Source organism: Bos taurus, chromosome 16 (assembly GCF_002263795.3).
Source record: "Bos taurus isolate L1 Dominette 01449 registration number 42190680 breed Hereford chromosome 16, ARS-UCD2.0, whole genome shotgun sequence".
In the NCBI taxonomy this organism is placed as follows: domain Eukaryota; kingdom Metazoa; phylum Chordata; class Mammalia; order Artiodactyla; family Bovidae; genus Bos; species Bos taurus.
The window spans coordinates 20533996-20550749 of record NC_037343.1 but is presented as its reverse complement, the minus strand read 5'-3'; the positions used below and the strand labels follow the sequence as shown (position 1 = coordinate 20550749).

The 16754-nt window shown below is 42.3% G+C and overlaps 1 protein-coding gene across 3 annotated transcripts in view; it reads left to right on the top strand.

The window, feature by feature from the left end:
• ESRRG (estrogen related receptor gamma) overlaps positions 1–16754 on the top strand; it is a 696017-nt gene that overhangs the window by 48828 nt on the left and 630435 nt on the right. Inside the window, exon 1 of one of the 3 annotated variants that reach the window (XM_059875662.1) lies at positions 2023–2144. The exons of 1 other annotated variant lie outside the window; for it this stretch is intronic. The gene's annotated coding sequence lies outside the window, so the exon portion shown is untranslated. Of the gene's footprint in view, positions 1–2022; positions 2145–11843; positions 13319–16754 lie in introns of those variants that run through there. One more of the 3 variants, XM_059875660.1, reaches the window with a different exon arrangement.

The window sequence follows — 16754 nt, the reverse complement described above, 5'->3', positions numbered from 1 at the left end:
AGTCAGGAGTCCTGAGACCCTCCCTAGGTTTATTTTAGTGAGGTTCTGCTCCAATGTAAATGGTCTGGTCTTTGCATAATTACAATGACTTCCCTCTGGAATTTGCTAGTGATTCTTGATCTGTGAGTTGAAATGGAAAAGCCCTAGGAATTGACTTGTTTTTCATTACATGGAGCCAACCTCTCAAATAGGTAAACTGTTTTTAAACCTACAGCAGCTGAAGATTATTTTGGATGAGTTCAAAAGTTTTTCTCAGATTGGGGAGAAAAACTTTTGAACTCATCCAGATTTGACACTCTCCTTCATGCTTACTATTTTGCAAACTTGGCTTCTGCTGTCATCTTTTAGGAATTTGAATCAGTGACTTCACTTATTCATGATGGTGACCAAGGTCAACAGGGGCTTTGGAGGGGGGCGGTAAAAAAAATCCTAAGCCCATTCTACTACCCCAAGTGGGGAATTAGTGATAAAGAAGGGCAAAGTGTTTGCCAAACCTCATGCTAGATTTTTATTTTTCAGCAATGCATAGTACTGTAGTGATGAACATACACAAGACTGTGATTAATAGAAGCTACGTAAAACATACCAATGTACAAGTGATGTAAACTACAGATTACAAAAAGACATGCCCTCCGTTTTACCTGTCATGTAGACACACCATCTAAAATGCATTCTCATGTTTGCAGAAACAAACACAAAGGAATATTTTTTGAGACCTTCCCTACTGATTCCAGAGAAGATGAGAGAAGTGACCCATAGAGTGAATGATCAGCAATAATATCTTGGTATTAAAAAAAAAAAAAGTTTTCTTGCTGTTGTAGAAGAATTCAAATAAAAGGTAGTTCTCCTTTCTGCCCTTTTAAACTCCCCTTGTGGGTCAGACGTCCGGGAGCACCCCCAAATTTCCGGATGTGTCCAGAGAGCCCCTCAAATAGGGAGTTGGTCCTATTCTGTCTTTCTCTCTCTTTTTCTTCCCTGCCCTCCCCCCCCCCCCATTTTTAAAGGGCTTTAAGGAACATCTCTGGGAGACAAAAATAGCTCCAGTTGTGAGAGGCCTACACGCTGGGAATGCAACTGAGGGATGCAAGTCAGCAAGTGCCAGCCGAGAACAGGAATGTCTGGCCCTGGGTGGATGCTCCTTGCTGTCTGGGTGCCGCTTCTCTGCCTGGGCCCGGTGGGTAGAAGGGAAAATGGTTTTTCAGGGGTGGGCGGTGGGTCGGGATGGTTTGGGGTCTGGCCTTGGAAGGAACAGAGACCCCAGCGTTCGGGGCCGAGGGGCGCTTCTTTCCCCTCCCCCCAAGTTTCCCCAAACGTCTTTTGCCCAGCCGGGGATTGGCGAAGGTCAAAAGGGAGCCGTTGGCACTGAATGTCACCCTGAAGGTAAAATGAAAGACAAAAGATGAACGCATGCTTGCTTTCCTCTCGGCAGCGGCGGCTGCGGCGGCAGTAACAGCAGCAGGATTTAAAGGGGAAAAAAAAAAAAAACCCCACACACACAAAAAACCCACACGCACAGACACATAAATACACACCCAGAGGCGTCAATTATGCCAACGCAATAATGCAATCAAATCATGACAGTGCCGGGATTTTTTTTTTTTTTTTGGAGAAATCTAGATATTTATTTTGCAAAAGGGAGAGAGAGAAAGGCATGCAAACAGAAACGTGCACATACCACGTAACCACCCGAGGAGAACCTGGCAGCCTCTCTCTTCTTCTGCCAAGTTATCATTGAGAAAACAGACAGGCATCATGACGTCCTGGGTCACAGGGAGTGCGGACCGACGCTACCAAGAGCAAAGGGAGGCGCCCGGGCGCTCCGGCTAGCGGCGGGCGCCCCTCGGCCCCTGGCCGCCCGGCTCGGTGAGTGCACAGCCGCGCGGGACGCGGACCCCGGGGCCCAGACCGGCCCCGCACCCGCGGGGGCCCAGCGGGGGGCCGTGCCCTTGGCCCCGGCGCGCCGGCCGGCACCCCCTCGCCCGCCCGAGGTCGCGGGAGCCCAGTTAAAGGAGGCGTGTGTAAGATGTGCAATGTTCCTGCATGGGGGTTTTGTAGACTTTCCCAGCCAAAGCGACCGGCTTCGGCTTCTTTAAAATCCCCGACGACTCACCTGCTTAACCTGCTGCAGTTCTGACCCTGCCAAGGTAACTGGTCCAAACCCTTATCATCAACATCTGGAGACAGACATTTGCATCGGGGGCATCCTTGATTTGCAGTCCTGGTGGAAATCTCTATTGCTCCCCCCCCTTCCCCCCTTCACTTGTTTAGAGTCTCTCGGAGGAAAAAAAAAAAAAAAAAGCAACCCCTCCCTCCATAACACAACCATGAGCACTGTCCCCCTGTCGTAGACTCGCCTTACCATGACTGCAAAACTGTCAGCGCGTGTGTGCTAGAGACACTGATCAATTCTCATTTCCATGAGATTTGTTCTTTAAAACACCTCTCCCATCCCCCTTCCTGGATCGAGACTTCAGGGCTTGGGAAAGTGGCAAAGAGTAAGGGCAGAGTTAGGGCGCCGGGACCGGGGTGGGGGATGAGTAGGGGTGGGGGCCCTAGGGGGCGAGGGGATCGGGGCAGGGGGTCGTTGGGGAGAGGGTGGTGTCCGGAGTTGAGGACCGCTGTCGTGGGCTGGAAAAATCCTTCTGGTGCTTGCTGCTGCTGTAGACCTAGGTGTCTCCTTCCTGTCCTCTACGCCTCACCCTCTGTGTTTCCCCAACGCGTTCACCTTCCCGTGGGACTCTCTGAAGTTACACGGAGGTCACCCGACCGTCATTTAAGTATTTCAAACCACCCACCCCCTTCTAGCCTTGAAGTCTCTCCGATGGATCTGCAGGCTAGACCCCCTCCCCCCCACCCCCCCAATGTTTGGTGATGAGAGTCTCAGAGACAGAGACACACAGAGGGCCAAGCTCTCCTCCTGTTCCCTTCCCTGACCCACCCCCCCCACCCCCCTTTTCAGAATCTTAATGAACATTTCTGGAAAAGTCCGGAAGGGCCTGGAGAAGTCCCTCGCGGTGCCTCGATGTTGTGGAGTGATTCTGTCTGTGTTTCTCTCTCCTGCTTGCTCGGGTGATGTTGTGAATTGCCACACGGGGCGGTTTCAGCTACGGAGGCTTGTTTGCTGTGGGTTGGTGTTGTAGGGCCAAGCACCAGTGGCCTCCCAAGAAGACACGGGCAGACACTGAAAGCACGTGATTTTTGCTACTCCAAACCAGAGGGCAATGTTGAAAATAACACCTTTTCTCTCTCTTTAAAAAAAAAGAAAAAAGAGGAAAAAAGAAAGAAATGCTCAGCATGTGAGTTAAGTGCAGCTGTTAGGGCCACGTATGACTTCCTACTCTTTTCAGAACACTCCTGCTTAATACTTTAAGTCAAGAAGCAAGTGACCTGGGGATGTTTTGAAGTGGTGCGGAGCAGCTGAATGACTTGGTCTAGTTTTGAAGAGAGACTCTCTTTTGTTTCTCACGCTGCCCAAAGTCCAAATAGGGGAGTGTGTTTGGAAAAGGCCCAAACTCAGAAGCAGCAGGCAAGAGAAAAGGGGAAGAAAAGTTCTCCAGGGGAAGGCAGGGGATGTGGTTGGGGAATGGGAAAGGGGTGTCTGGATTCTTTTTTATTTTTTCCTGTCCAGTAGGTTTGATGTTACCAAAATGAGTTAACCAACCTGAGAAACAGTTTTCTGTCCTTGTAGGGAGGAGAGGGAAATTTGAACAGTTCTCAGATCTGAGCTGAGGAATAGCTGACAGAAGAAGGTACTTGAAAATATGGATGGAGATGAAGTCACGTGATGGGGCTTCTTTTCCTTTAAATACGAAAAGAATCGAGTATATCATGAAACAGGCCTAGATGATTTCTCAAATATAGATCTGTCTGTTAAGCATGGCTTTGTTATTTTTTATTAAAAACAGTTCTCATAACTCTTTCCACTCATGTTATGGAGAATTAGAAGCGTTTCTGTGGAGGATGGTATCATATAACACAGAGAGCTGTCCATTGACTGGGGAGATGAATGTCAATAAAAGATCATTTCTTCAGCAAATCAAAATAGCATTTAAATCTTAGTGCCTAGTGTCTACTGAAACCCGCCAGTCTTCATTAAGGGGGGATTGCCAAGGGAGTCAAGGGAACTTCTGATGGGTGGTGCTTTAACAAAATAGAGCAGGTCGATCCATTTGGTTTCTATGTCTGTGTCACTCAATTTACTCTGTACAATTTTTTCAGAAATTAAAAGGTTACCAAGAGAGTTCCATGTTCCCATCTCCAACTGAGCACCACTTATTACTGCGACAGGATTTCAATATTAAGTGATCTGGAAGATATTTCATCTTTCACTTTGAGTTCTGAATTTGAATCAGCATGAGATGGCAGGACAGCCAGATAAGGTGTAACCAACCTCCCTCGTAGGCAGGCAGCCGAAGGGCTGGGAGGGAAGGTGTTGCTGAGAAGAATATTTGAGGCTGTTCTCAGGAACCTTGTTTACAGGGATATTTCAGTTGCAGCTAGAATTTTCGCAAGAGCCTGCCGGAGGTAATGGGCTTATGTTTGAAATTGATCCCAAGTGTCTCTCTGTGTTGTTTTTTTTTTCTTCTTCATGAACTTGCTACTTACCTTAGCTGAACAGTCAAGGCAAAACTTTCCTGATGCCCTGTGACATTTAATAATATAGACAAATCCCTGGTTTAATGTGTCCCAGGAAGGTAGGTTATTTATGAGATTCTCTTTTTTTACAGATGTGTCCATGCAAGTAGCTTTAGCCCTGTTTTATTTCTTTTTTAATATTGTGCGTGCTTGATTGTGTTCAATGCAAAACAAATCACATCCAAGGAAGTTAAAGGCTGCCTTACAAGTTGACCTGTGAAATTGGTTTCAATTAGACACTGGAGATCTCATTATCCCAGTGAGGGAAATTTATGACATAGAAAGTAGGAATTTTGTATTTGTTTCAAAATTGTTGGAAAACGCTGGGAACAGAAAGATTTTGAGGGAAATGCCAAAAGCCACATTAATGAAGAAAAACAATGTTGAGATACTTTTGAATAATAGATAGGATATGTAATGGTCAACCACAAGATAAAATTTTTACACAGTATCTTTATGGCTTTAAATGGGCTGCATTGTAAACTAAGCTTACTCCTCTATTAAGTCATTATACTTTTCAATTATTTAACATTTCTGGCCAACCTATCTTCTGTGGTCTTTTTCTGTACACATCAGAAATGATGTGTACACTAGTAATTGCTGGTTGCTAGTGTGGGGAGTTTGCAGTGGAGAAAGGTTTAATTTTAACTTCTTGGGATAAATACTACAAAGAATGCACAGAGGAAAAAGCAAAGGTATGGAAACAGATGGAGCGCTGTGCAATGAAGAGGCTACAGCCTCGAAATGTACCTAATACCATTTGAGTTACTTTCAACTTACTAAGAAACCTGGACAGTATCTGCCTTCTAGGTACTGTGCATTTGGAAATACTATATCTCTATTTAAATGCAGATCTCTTCTGTTTTCTCCAGGGAGCAGTTGGCGAATCTTTCCATTGAACCAATGGTATTAAAAACCCAACTGAAAATTTCTTTGTGAACAATAGAGTCTGCCGTTTTGAAGTCATGATTACCTAGTTTCAGAATATTTTGATTTTTTAAAATTCACTTACAGTATCTTTATAAAGTCAAAATATGTACCTCATGTGCAAACAAAGAAATTTTCTCTTGTCACTTTGTTGTCAGTTTTTAAAAAGCTGTGAAATCTGCTTTACAATTTAGTTTTTGAGGTTAGCAGTGTCATTCCAGTAGAGTAAGTGGACCTTAGGAATCAGAGTAGGGAATTGTATAGGAGTCCTATATGCTCCTTATGGCCTCAGGTGAGCAAATGGCATAGGGTGCTGCAGGAAAGTTCAAGTATCTTCCTCTAGAACCATCTTCTTTACATTACTTTCAACCTAATTCGTAATAGTGTTTTGTACTGGAATCAGTGGTAAGTGGTGGCCAACAAGGAGAAGGACCTTCTTTTGAGAGATGATGGCAGAAAATAATTCAGTCTTTTGGTACAGAAAGTGGACACACCACCTTCCGGTTTTGAATCTTCAGATTCAGGTCACTGGAAATATCTTTGGAAATCATTAAATAAAAATTCCCTAAGAACATATGGTAGTGATGCTAAGACTCTTTTTCACATAGCTAGGGCATTTCCTTTTCCTTGGAAATTAGATGCCATTCATTCAAGTGCCTGAATGATTTCCAATTGCGAAGGCTCACTCCCCCCGTAGCTGCTTGGATGTAAATTCTTCCTCCCATTCTCCTTCTGATATGTACACCTTAAACTATTTTATAATGTGCTTATACCATTATGCTCAGTAATACCTGTGCTTGTGAAGAAGAATCATTGGTAGTTTTAAGTCAGGCCTCTGTTTATATTTCTATTGTGAAAGATACTTTTATTTGTGTAAACAAGGGAATGATCATAGTTAGCACAAAAGGGGGGTTAAATACGTTTAGAATTCCTGTGGTCACATGCCAGACCCTGGAGAATCAAAGCTATCTTATTTACTTATGGACACTTACAGCTGTTTCAGATGGCACATCTGGTAAAATAAATAACTTGGATAGGGCCCTATAAAGGATGCTCGCTAATGAATGTCCTGATTTTTCTTTCTTTACACAAATGAATTCTTGTTTTTAACGTGGCAAATATGCGTAGCTGTCACAGTGATCTTTGACTGTTTGGAAGATTCAAATTTAGGATGCTAACTTTATATGAAGCATAGAAAAACTTTTGTACTCCTGATACTTATGTGGTAGGATAAACTGTGTTTTCCTGTATCTGTGTTACCAGAGTGACCCATTTAAATTCAATCTCACTCTAAGATATATTAGATTAATAAGGCTGATTTTATGACCATTATAATTTATATTCACAAATACTTGTTTTAATTAGCACAATTATAGATTGTGAGGTAAATTTCCATATATGTTAAACACTGATAACAGAAAATAACTAACATTTGTATAAGCGTGTTATGGTTTGTAACCATACATTATCTATAAGCTGTTCTTTAGAAGAATATCTATTGCATTTTCTTATGCAAGAAGGCAATCAGTTTTTATAATGTAAACATCATATGAAAAGAGATGCTTTTATCACGGTCTCCTTCCTCACTCCCTTCCTCTTTCCATCCTCATCCTTCCTTCTTTTTTTAAAAATTTTCTTAATCAGGAAAAAAAAAAATCTAATGATGCTTTTTTTTTTTTGGAGGAGCGCGTATAATTGCCCATCACACATTTCTATTAAAAAAGAGGCTGCAACAAGCAATCCAGCATTATTTTTGGAACCTATCTTCTGCCTACCAGTGTTCTTGAGGAAAATGTAAGGTTGCAGAAATCATTTCATGCCCTGTATGTTTTCAAACATAAATCAGGAAAATTGTTAGCAAGTTATAGCTCTTCTTAGAGACTGTGGCTATAGCGCTCTAGTAAACACAGGCTATATATTTTTCCAAGTTATTATGTGTGGAGAGAAATCCAAAGTTGGCTATTTAGATGAACCGTTTAATTCGGTTATTAGAAATTCATGTTCTATTTAGGATGAACATTTATTTTCCAAAGGTTACAGAAATGGGACATAATACCTTTAGGACCCTTTGGATCCATCAGAGTTAGAAATTTGTGCTTTTTAGCTAATGGGTATTACTGAACATTGATCTTCAGCTCAGGGACAGTCAAAATGGTCCTGAGCAGAGTTTATAGTATGACCTGCCTGTCCTCTTCATCTGAGAACCTTGTCCCTTTGTTTCTTCATTTCTGAAATGAAGGGGTGTGCCTTGATGGTCTCCAGTGATTCTGAATTAAGTGATTGATTAATAATGAATAAACCAATTAATCATACTTTGGGTTATTTCTCTTCTATAAGCTAAGTATTTACATAAGCGTAGCCTTTACGCCATGACTGGAGATGTTAATGTGTAGAGTAGTAAGTCAGCTCAGGTTCAGGGGTTTGAAATGAAAGCCTCATGAAACTTAGACACTCAAGTTTTACACTGAAATTTTTCATTTGTAGATTAATTATTAGTTCAAGCTTTTTTTTTCCCACAGAAAATAATCTTAAATGCAGATGACTTTACTAGGCGAGGCCATAAAATTTTGCACTACTTATTAGAGTAAATTATTGTACATCAGTGATGGAAAAAAATGCAAAAAAAACAGTGCTGTTATGAAACAAGTGATGAGAGTAACATAAAGGCAATAAAACTGACTGATAGTTTATCATTTATCTAGATTCTGGAGGGTTGATATTTAAGAGAATACACATATAAATGGAAGTTAAAAAAGATAGATGGAAACTATTACAGAGTATCTGAAAGGGACTTAAAAAAAATTATGAATGAAACTTTTAGTAACTTCAGGATTTTTAGAGACAGGGTTGCAAAATATTTCTTTCCCTGGGAATAGTGTAAATTAGCAGTACACCTAAGTTTATCACCTATAATATGATTTGGGTTTTGACAGCCAATTATTGAAAAGTGGGAAAGTGAAAAAAATGTAGAGAAACAATTCAGTTTGAAGTAATTGGCCAAGATGTGAGAGAAGAAAAGATAGAAGGCAGCTGAAGGTAGAAAAGAGGCATATGGGTGGGTGTGTGTACATGCGGGCATGTGTGTGTGTGTGTTTGTGTATTTGAATGAGAAAGAGCTTGGTCTGCATTTAACTGATCTGTATGATGAGGAACCAAAAGGAAAAAGAGGGAAGCTAATGCATGCACATTCTTCCTGAAGAGAATATGGTATGTGAATTACGTGGAAAAGTATTGGAATTACAGTTTGAGCATGCATTTTGAAATTTTTCCTGGGCCATTCATGCCTGTCTGACCTTGGGGAATTATTCAGTTCTCTGAATTTGTCGTATCGGTAAACATGTAAATAAGAAAAGCATTTGATTCCAAGATGGTTGTGGGAGTTGAGTGAGACTCATGGCTGTACAAGCGCTTGAATATTCTCTGTATTTTTATATGGTGAGGAAAAGTCACTGGGTCAAGCAATTCTTCATGCTGAACAGGTCTGCCCAAGGCTGAGGTCGATTTGTTTAGCTCCAGAGTGGTCTTTGGGAAGCGTGTTTCTTGTCCACTCTGGTCCAAGAACTGTGGACCAAGTATGTGGTGGGTACTTCACATAATATTTTATTTAAGGAGGAAGCAGGAAATAGTATGCAGCTGGCCAGCTGAATGGAGCAAGCCTGGTAATTCTAATGTATGCAATGCCAGTGCACATATTTACCCGCCCTTACAGATGGCCACAGCTTGTCTAAATACACGTGTGAATGACTTTGGAAACAAAAACAATGAATCCAGTCACTGATTTCTTTGTCTCAAACACTGCCTGTCATTCCACTTTTGCCTTGACATTGATGTTAATCTAGACTTCCCTGGGTTTTTGTTAAGGCTGAAGGAATCATTGTTTGGCAGTAAGTACTAATTAATAATGATATAAATTTCATTCAAGGAAAAATTTCCAAGATACAACAGAACTAATTAATGTAATGCATCAATTGAACTCCAAATTCTAGATTATATACAGATCTCTTTCAAAAAGATTTTTATGTAGGATTCACTGATAAGTGTCTAGCCAATTCTTCCGTCAGAAATGGACTACATTTCAAAACCTAAAGTGAAGCAGTAGATCAAGAATTATTGAAGGAATCTGGACTGTTTGTGCAGACAGCATATTTTTTTAAAAGATTCAGAAATCTGCTTGGGTTTTACCTGAGGTTGGTTGGCAGTGTGTTCTGCTCTAATTCACAAGATAATGATCAATGTAATTCTATACTTGGTGACTTGTCAAACCTTGAAACTAAAGGGAACCTAGAAATCATGAGATATCTAAGGATCAAGTTTGAATTTAAAAGTAAATATTAAATGTTCCCTATCAAAATTCATTGGGTTTTGTATAGATATATGTATAGAATATATGTTAAACCAATGAAGCAAAACAGTTTTGGGGTGGTTTAATTATGAGGCAATGTTAAAAACTTTGACATGTGTATAATTATTTGAAAGTAACTGAAGACATAGTTGGAGAAGGCAATGGCACCCCACTCCAGTACTCTTGCCTGGAAAATCGCATGGACGGAGGAGCCTGGTAGGCTGCAGACCATGGGGTCTCGAAGAGTCAGACACGACAGAGTGACTTCACTTTCACTTTTCACTCTCATGCATTGGAGAAGGAAATGGCAACCCACTCCAGTGTTCTTGCCTGGAGAATGCCAGGGACGGGGGAGCCTGGTGGGCTGCCGTCTATGGGGTCGCACAGAGTCGGACACGACTGAAGCAACTTAGCAGCAGCAGCAGCAGAAGACATAGCATGGGCTTCCCGGGTGGTGCTAGTGGTAAAGAACTCACCTGCCAATGCAGGTAAAATAAGAGATGTGGGTTCCATCCTTGGATTGGGAAGACCCCCTGGAGGAGGGCATGGCATCCCACTCTTGCCTGGAGAATCCCATGGACAGAGGAGCCTGGTGGGCTGCAGTCCATAGCGTCACACAGATTCAGACACGACTAAAGCAACTTAGCTCTCACGAAGATATAGCACAGACACTGGACGGCAACAAAGAACCTCCCAACCATTATTTGTTGAGAAGCTATGGCTTCCTGTGAGAGTGCTCATAGGAGTAAATGAACCCAGCTTGAGTTGCTTTTACATTTAGGAAAATATATTAAACACATTGGCCACCTCATGCGAAGAGTTGACTAATTGGAAAAGACTCTGATGCTGGGAGGGATTGGGGGCAAGAGGAGAAGGGGATGACAGAGGATGAGATGGCTGGATGGCATCACTGACTCAATGGACGTGAGTTTCAGTGAACTCCGGGAGTTGGTGATGGACAGGGAGGCCTGGCGTGCTGCGATTCATGGGGTTGCAAAGAGTTGGACACGACTGAGTGACTGATCTGATCTGATCTGATCTGATGTTTAGTGTCAGGCTAGGTCTGTTAAGAGAATAGAAAATAATTTTAAGTCTCTCTTTAAAGACTTAAACTGTCTTTGCTCAGAGGCTCAATAGTATCCAACTCTTTGTGACCCCATGGACTATAGCCTGCCAGGTTCCTCTGTCCATGGAATTTTCCAAGCAAGAATACTGGAGTGGCTTGCCATTCTCTTCTCCAACACTATCTTTAGGGAAGTACAATAATGCACAAAGAACTATTAAGATAACAATACAATGTAGATTTGTACAGAAAATGAATGCTATGTGACAAATTCATATGTATGGTGACAGAATCAGAACTTGGATTGAATTTTGGGCTACAGGTTTTGTTTTGTTTTGTGTTTTGGTTGGTCTGGGTCTTTGTTGCAGTGCGCAGCCTTCTCTAGTTCTGACACTTGGGATTAGTTGCCCTGTAGCATGTGGGATCTTAGTTCCCTGACCAGGGATTGAACCTGTGTCCCCTGAATTGAAAGGTAAATTCTTAACCACTGTACCACCAGGGAAGTCCCCAGTTATTATTTACAAGCTGTGTGACTCTCACTTCTTTAAGCCATGGTTTTCCCACTTGCAAAATGGGCATAGGTTTATCTGTCTTATTAGATTATCATAGAATCAAATGGGACTGAGTATTTGAAAAATTTTTTTGGTGTGTAATGGAGACTACACACCTTGCAGGAGGAAAGGAGGAAAGACACTGGAAGCACTGTGCTTGAGAGTAGGGGTCATGTCTCAGCTGACATGTACCCCTGATTCTGGCCCTGGGCCTTGTTCTGAGGGGGTGCGGTAAATGTTGATAAATGCATGCATACCAGGCACCTAGGGTCAGCCCTTGACCTATATTATTCTTTAAATCTTCCCAGTAATCTTGAATGGTAGATATACTGTCTCCATTTCATAGGTGAAGAATCAGAAGTTGAAGATTTTAAATAACTCAATCTCAAGTAGGTAGACAGCAGTCGGGTCAGGATAGGAAGCTGTCATTACATTACAGGGTAGGGAATGACCATTACATCTGAACCATAGTGTGGGCAAAATGAAAAGCAAAAGATGTGGGTAATTGACCAGGTGCCCAGGCAGTTTATGGGCCAGCTTTCAGAGAAGCAGGTGAACACTGCCCTGTGCTGCCTGACGCATTGAACACGGCCTTTGGTTAAACCATCAGCCCTGATTTCTACCCTTTGAAGTCAGATGTGCAGTTGTGAGAAAAGACCATATACTATACCATAGCCTAGACTTGCCATCAGAAAGGACACTGGGGCACACACAGATACTGAGGTGGTTAACCAGGGACTTGGACTGCGTTAGCCCCAGCGGTCAACACCCCGGCCCTAAACCCCACACTCTTCACTTTCCCTCTTGGAGCTGGCAAGGTCTAGAATCTCCATTCTCCTCCATCGTAGGGTGGTAAAGAAGGTGATGCTGCACCAAACAGCATATTCATGCTCTGCTTGCCCAATCCTAAAATCCCAAGAGCCCTATTCTATTAGTAGGTCCACCTGGAGTGAAGTTTTATAGTTGTGGCCAGTTTAGAATCAACAGTAAAAAAGATGGCCCCCAACCAAACAGGAATTTGAAAACTCTGACTTCTGAACTTGGAATTGGGTATACCCAGGTCTCCAATCCTGATTTATTTTTCCTCGGTTTATTTGTGAGGAATGTCCAGGGAGCCTGAAATACTCAACGCGGGATTAGTAACCTACCATGGATCTGAAGTTTTGTATAACAGAGAGCCGTGCCTTTTAAAAATTAGGGTTCATTTTTTAAAATTCTATAAAAATAACAGTCCATGGTAGGTCAGGACAGCAGGGATTGGGGACTATGTTTAATAAAAGTCCAGGAAATACCTTGTACTGTTGGCAGAGTCGAGCCGGTAACAGTATTTAGATTCCCAGGGAACTGCGCTAACCTATTCGAGGTGAAACCTGGGATGGGGTGGGAGGGGAGAGATGCCTTGTACACTCCTCTGTGACCTGTGGTAAGTCTGCTGGGTTGAATTGTGTGAAGTTGTCAAAGGTGGTTCTGCTCTCCAGCCCTTGGCACCAGCTCTGCTGAAATGTGATACCATTGGTTTTCAGTAAAGGTTCCTTTCTGCAGGGCTGCAAACACAGATCAGCTGCTACTGTGTGTACACAACCAGGGAGCAGATCACCCAGCACATTCAAAGCAGCCTTTTTAACCCCGAGACTTTCCAAGATCTCCTCTGCACGCAGGAAGTTTCCTTCTCTGTTGTCAGATTTAGCACCGCGCTCTTGTCATCAGATCCGCGCTAGACTCCCTGCTGCACAGTAGAGAGGCTTCCTTAAGACATTTGTCCTTGAAACTGCACCAAACTCTTGGAAGAGCCCAGAACGTGTAAGTATGTACGATTTAGGCAGCGAGCGGACAGGGCAGAGATGCAATCAACCATTATACAATATCCGATTAGCAGTGCAGGAGGGATTTTTCTGACGTTTTGTTACATTCATTTTCCATTCGTTCTGAGGAAACAAATCAATTCTAGCTTCTGATACAGTGACTTTGCAGTAGATGGGGTTGTAATATGTTAGCTTTAACTATTTGCTGTTCTCATTTAGCGTGGAGATGTGACTTGTGGGACGATGATGGTGGGCGTTAAACTAGAAAACTTGTAAATTTTGATTAGGAATAATAATTGCTGAGCATGTCCATCTTGAGAAACAAGTTTGCTTTGCGGAATGTTTTTAGAAGAATTAACCACCTAAATTCATGGACAGTATAATGAAAGTGGACCGTCTTTGCTCTCAATGAAACATATTAGTTTGCAGTTTTAATTTACTCATAAAGAGCATTCCACTGGGGTTTTTGTCTTAATTGAATCCTACCCAAGGCTGTCAGTGTGATGTTTTACTGGCTTGTGTGTATCTGGTTAAGTTACTTTGCTGGTTTGCAGTCTGGTTGAACTGTTGTTCAGGCACTCTTTGGATCCTAAGAGCAACCAGGTGAAGGAAATGCTCACAAAATTGGGTGGGGGTGGGGGGAAGGAGGATTTATTTTCAAGGGTGGTCGTGTTACTCTTGAAAGCTGTTTAGCTGCACATGTACGGCTGTCAGATGGAGACCACAGACCAAACACTCTGAAGCTCTAAGTCGAATGTCAGCTTGGCCACTTTCGTAACTCCAACCAATAAAAAGCCCGTGCCCCTTCGCCATCAATTTTTAATATGTACCAATACTTGGGTTTATAAGATTAATTTCTCTCCGATTAGGCTGATTGATAGCTGGATTGTGGTTTCTTAAGAGCTGGTTCCCTGAAACCCACAGCAGGACTGCATTCCATTTAACTAGTGAATGTAAAAACGGGTAACCATGGATTCAGCCCCCACTCACTGCCAGTGCAATGACTTGTTGTAAACAATACAAATGAGCTAGGAGAGCAGAGGCAACCAGACATGAAATGATTTTAATAGAAATTACGGTAAAAGGTCATGTGATTTGGGATCAGCTTCTGTTCAGTTTTAAAGGGAAAGTCCGTCTTTTCTCCCCCACCTTGCCCACCCTGCCCCCCTCTCCCCCCTCGCCTATTCCCAAGCAACCCAAGTAGACAGCTCCACAAACTTGGTGGGTCCCAGGCTGTGCTTCCGTGGGGAAGGGTGGCCACTGTCATGCTGGGCAAAGCGTGGTGACTGGTGGGTTTTCACGTAAGTACCTTCCTTTTAGAAACCCAAAGGACATCTGTGTCTTCCTGGGCTTCCTCCATGGAAGGTCGTGCTAAAAGTGTGCTCTAGAAGTCCTCAAGCTTTGATGTAGGAGGAATAGGTCATTTTGTTCCTTGGCTTTTATGTGATGCCACTGTCTTTTCTCTGCCTTCCTAAATCTCCGGATTATTTGAGAACCTTGGCCTTTCTGAAAACTGATTCTTGGCTTTGGGAGCCACTCCTGCAATATGGTAATGAGCACAGGCAGATTCTGGGAGAAGCGCCGTGTCTAACCTCTAGGTTGGAGCCCAGGCAGACCTTTGCTGAGTTCTACAAGGACGCGCCTTTGCGATATGATTTGCATTTCTCTGATAGAAGTGGTTTCTGGACGTGAGTGTGGTTGTAGATTCATACATTTGCCTTCAACCAGGAATCATTAACACTGTATATGTGTCAAGTGCTACCCCTGTGGTTTGTTTGGTACTGATCTCAGCTGTGTTTGTTAAAGGAAATGAAAAAAGAAACTCTAGTCTTCAGAGTTGGGGGGAAAGGGGACACTTAGAAGCCAGATTTGGAGGGTGGTCCTGGCTGGTACCCAGTGTGCAGGAATGAAGGGGTTCAGAGTCACTGTGTTGGACAATCCTGGGCACCCTGAGGAAAGGTCTGTCTCTACGTGTGTTATGTCTCAAGGTGAAATAGACTCGAACTGGTCTATGCACAGATGGTAGAAATCATCGTATCATCTTGGAACAAAAGATCATGCTGTATGTATATCTTACCTCGTTTTATCGTACAGATACTTCTGAATAGATGCATCGTTGTACATATAGAGATGTCATATTGAATAATAGAATTTGGGTTATTTTTCTATTAATGGCTTCATTACAATAGACCCCATCAGCACGTGAAAAAAAGCTTGGGGGTTGTAATTTAGAAGTTCAGTAAGATAACAGAGCATCAGTCTTTTCTGTATCCACTCAGGAGTTTTATCTAGTGGACTATTTGTTTAGGCCTATGAGTGTGAAGACAGTACTTATATTTAAACTTTTTTTTAATTAGCTTTTTAAGATGTTGGAGTGCCTCATCACATGCTTAGACCGAAGGATTCTTTAGAATGTTATGGTTCTGTTATATAGCTTCATGGTTTGTTAGCTCTTGTAATACCAGGTTTGCTTATCTAAAAGAAAGGAAAGAAGAAACTGTAGTCATTCATGTTGTGAGGGAAAGGAGCAATTTGAAGCTGACAGGGGAACACCAAGTCTTGGTGAGGTGATAAATGATAATGAAATACAGTATTTTTACTTTTCCCAGCTTTGATTCCCTACACCGAAGAACAGGAGTAAAGTGTCAGCTACAAGGTGGTTAGAAGCACAACCCGTGGAGTGAGACCTGGGTTGGAGATTTTGTTCCGGACCTGATCACTGTGCTTAAGAATTGGAGCAAAGTGACACATTGTCCTCTGTAGACTGAGGAAGGTCAGGCCCGCTCATGGGCAGGTGAAAGGGTTAACTGAGCTGATGCATAGAAGGTATTTTCCACCATGTCTGGCATATAGTGAGTGCTTCATAAGCTGTTCCTAGTTTCATTATTATTTTTGATTGAGGAAACATTTGGTGAAGTAGAATCCTGCTCTAAGTGTTGGGTCAGAGATCAACAGTCACATCATGGGCCGGTCCTGCTCTAGTGATGGTTGTACATGCAGTAACTTGATCATCACTTGGGAGATGGTGATTTAGTTTGTAACCTAGTATAGTTTTTTTAACATAACATTTTCTGTAGGCCCAAAGTAATATCTTTTTGCCATGTACTTTTTCATTTCCATGCAAATTATTTAGAAAGTTATTTACCTTTTTTTGGTGTGTGTATTTCTGATTTCTGATACTGTGGGTGTTTGAGGCAACGTGAGCATTTTCTCTGTGATCCTGTTGCCAGAGCTGAGAGCAGAAGAACACCTAGAATTATAAGACCTTCATCATTACATCAATCCTAAAAGCTTAAAACTAGTGGTAACTAGTTCTCAAAGATAATCACATCTACTAAAGAGCAATAGTAATTCACAGGGTAGTAAACATGAAAGTTACATGCTACCAAAGAGATATTTCTTTTTTAAAAAAAAAATTTTTATTGAAGTATGCT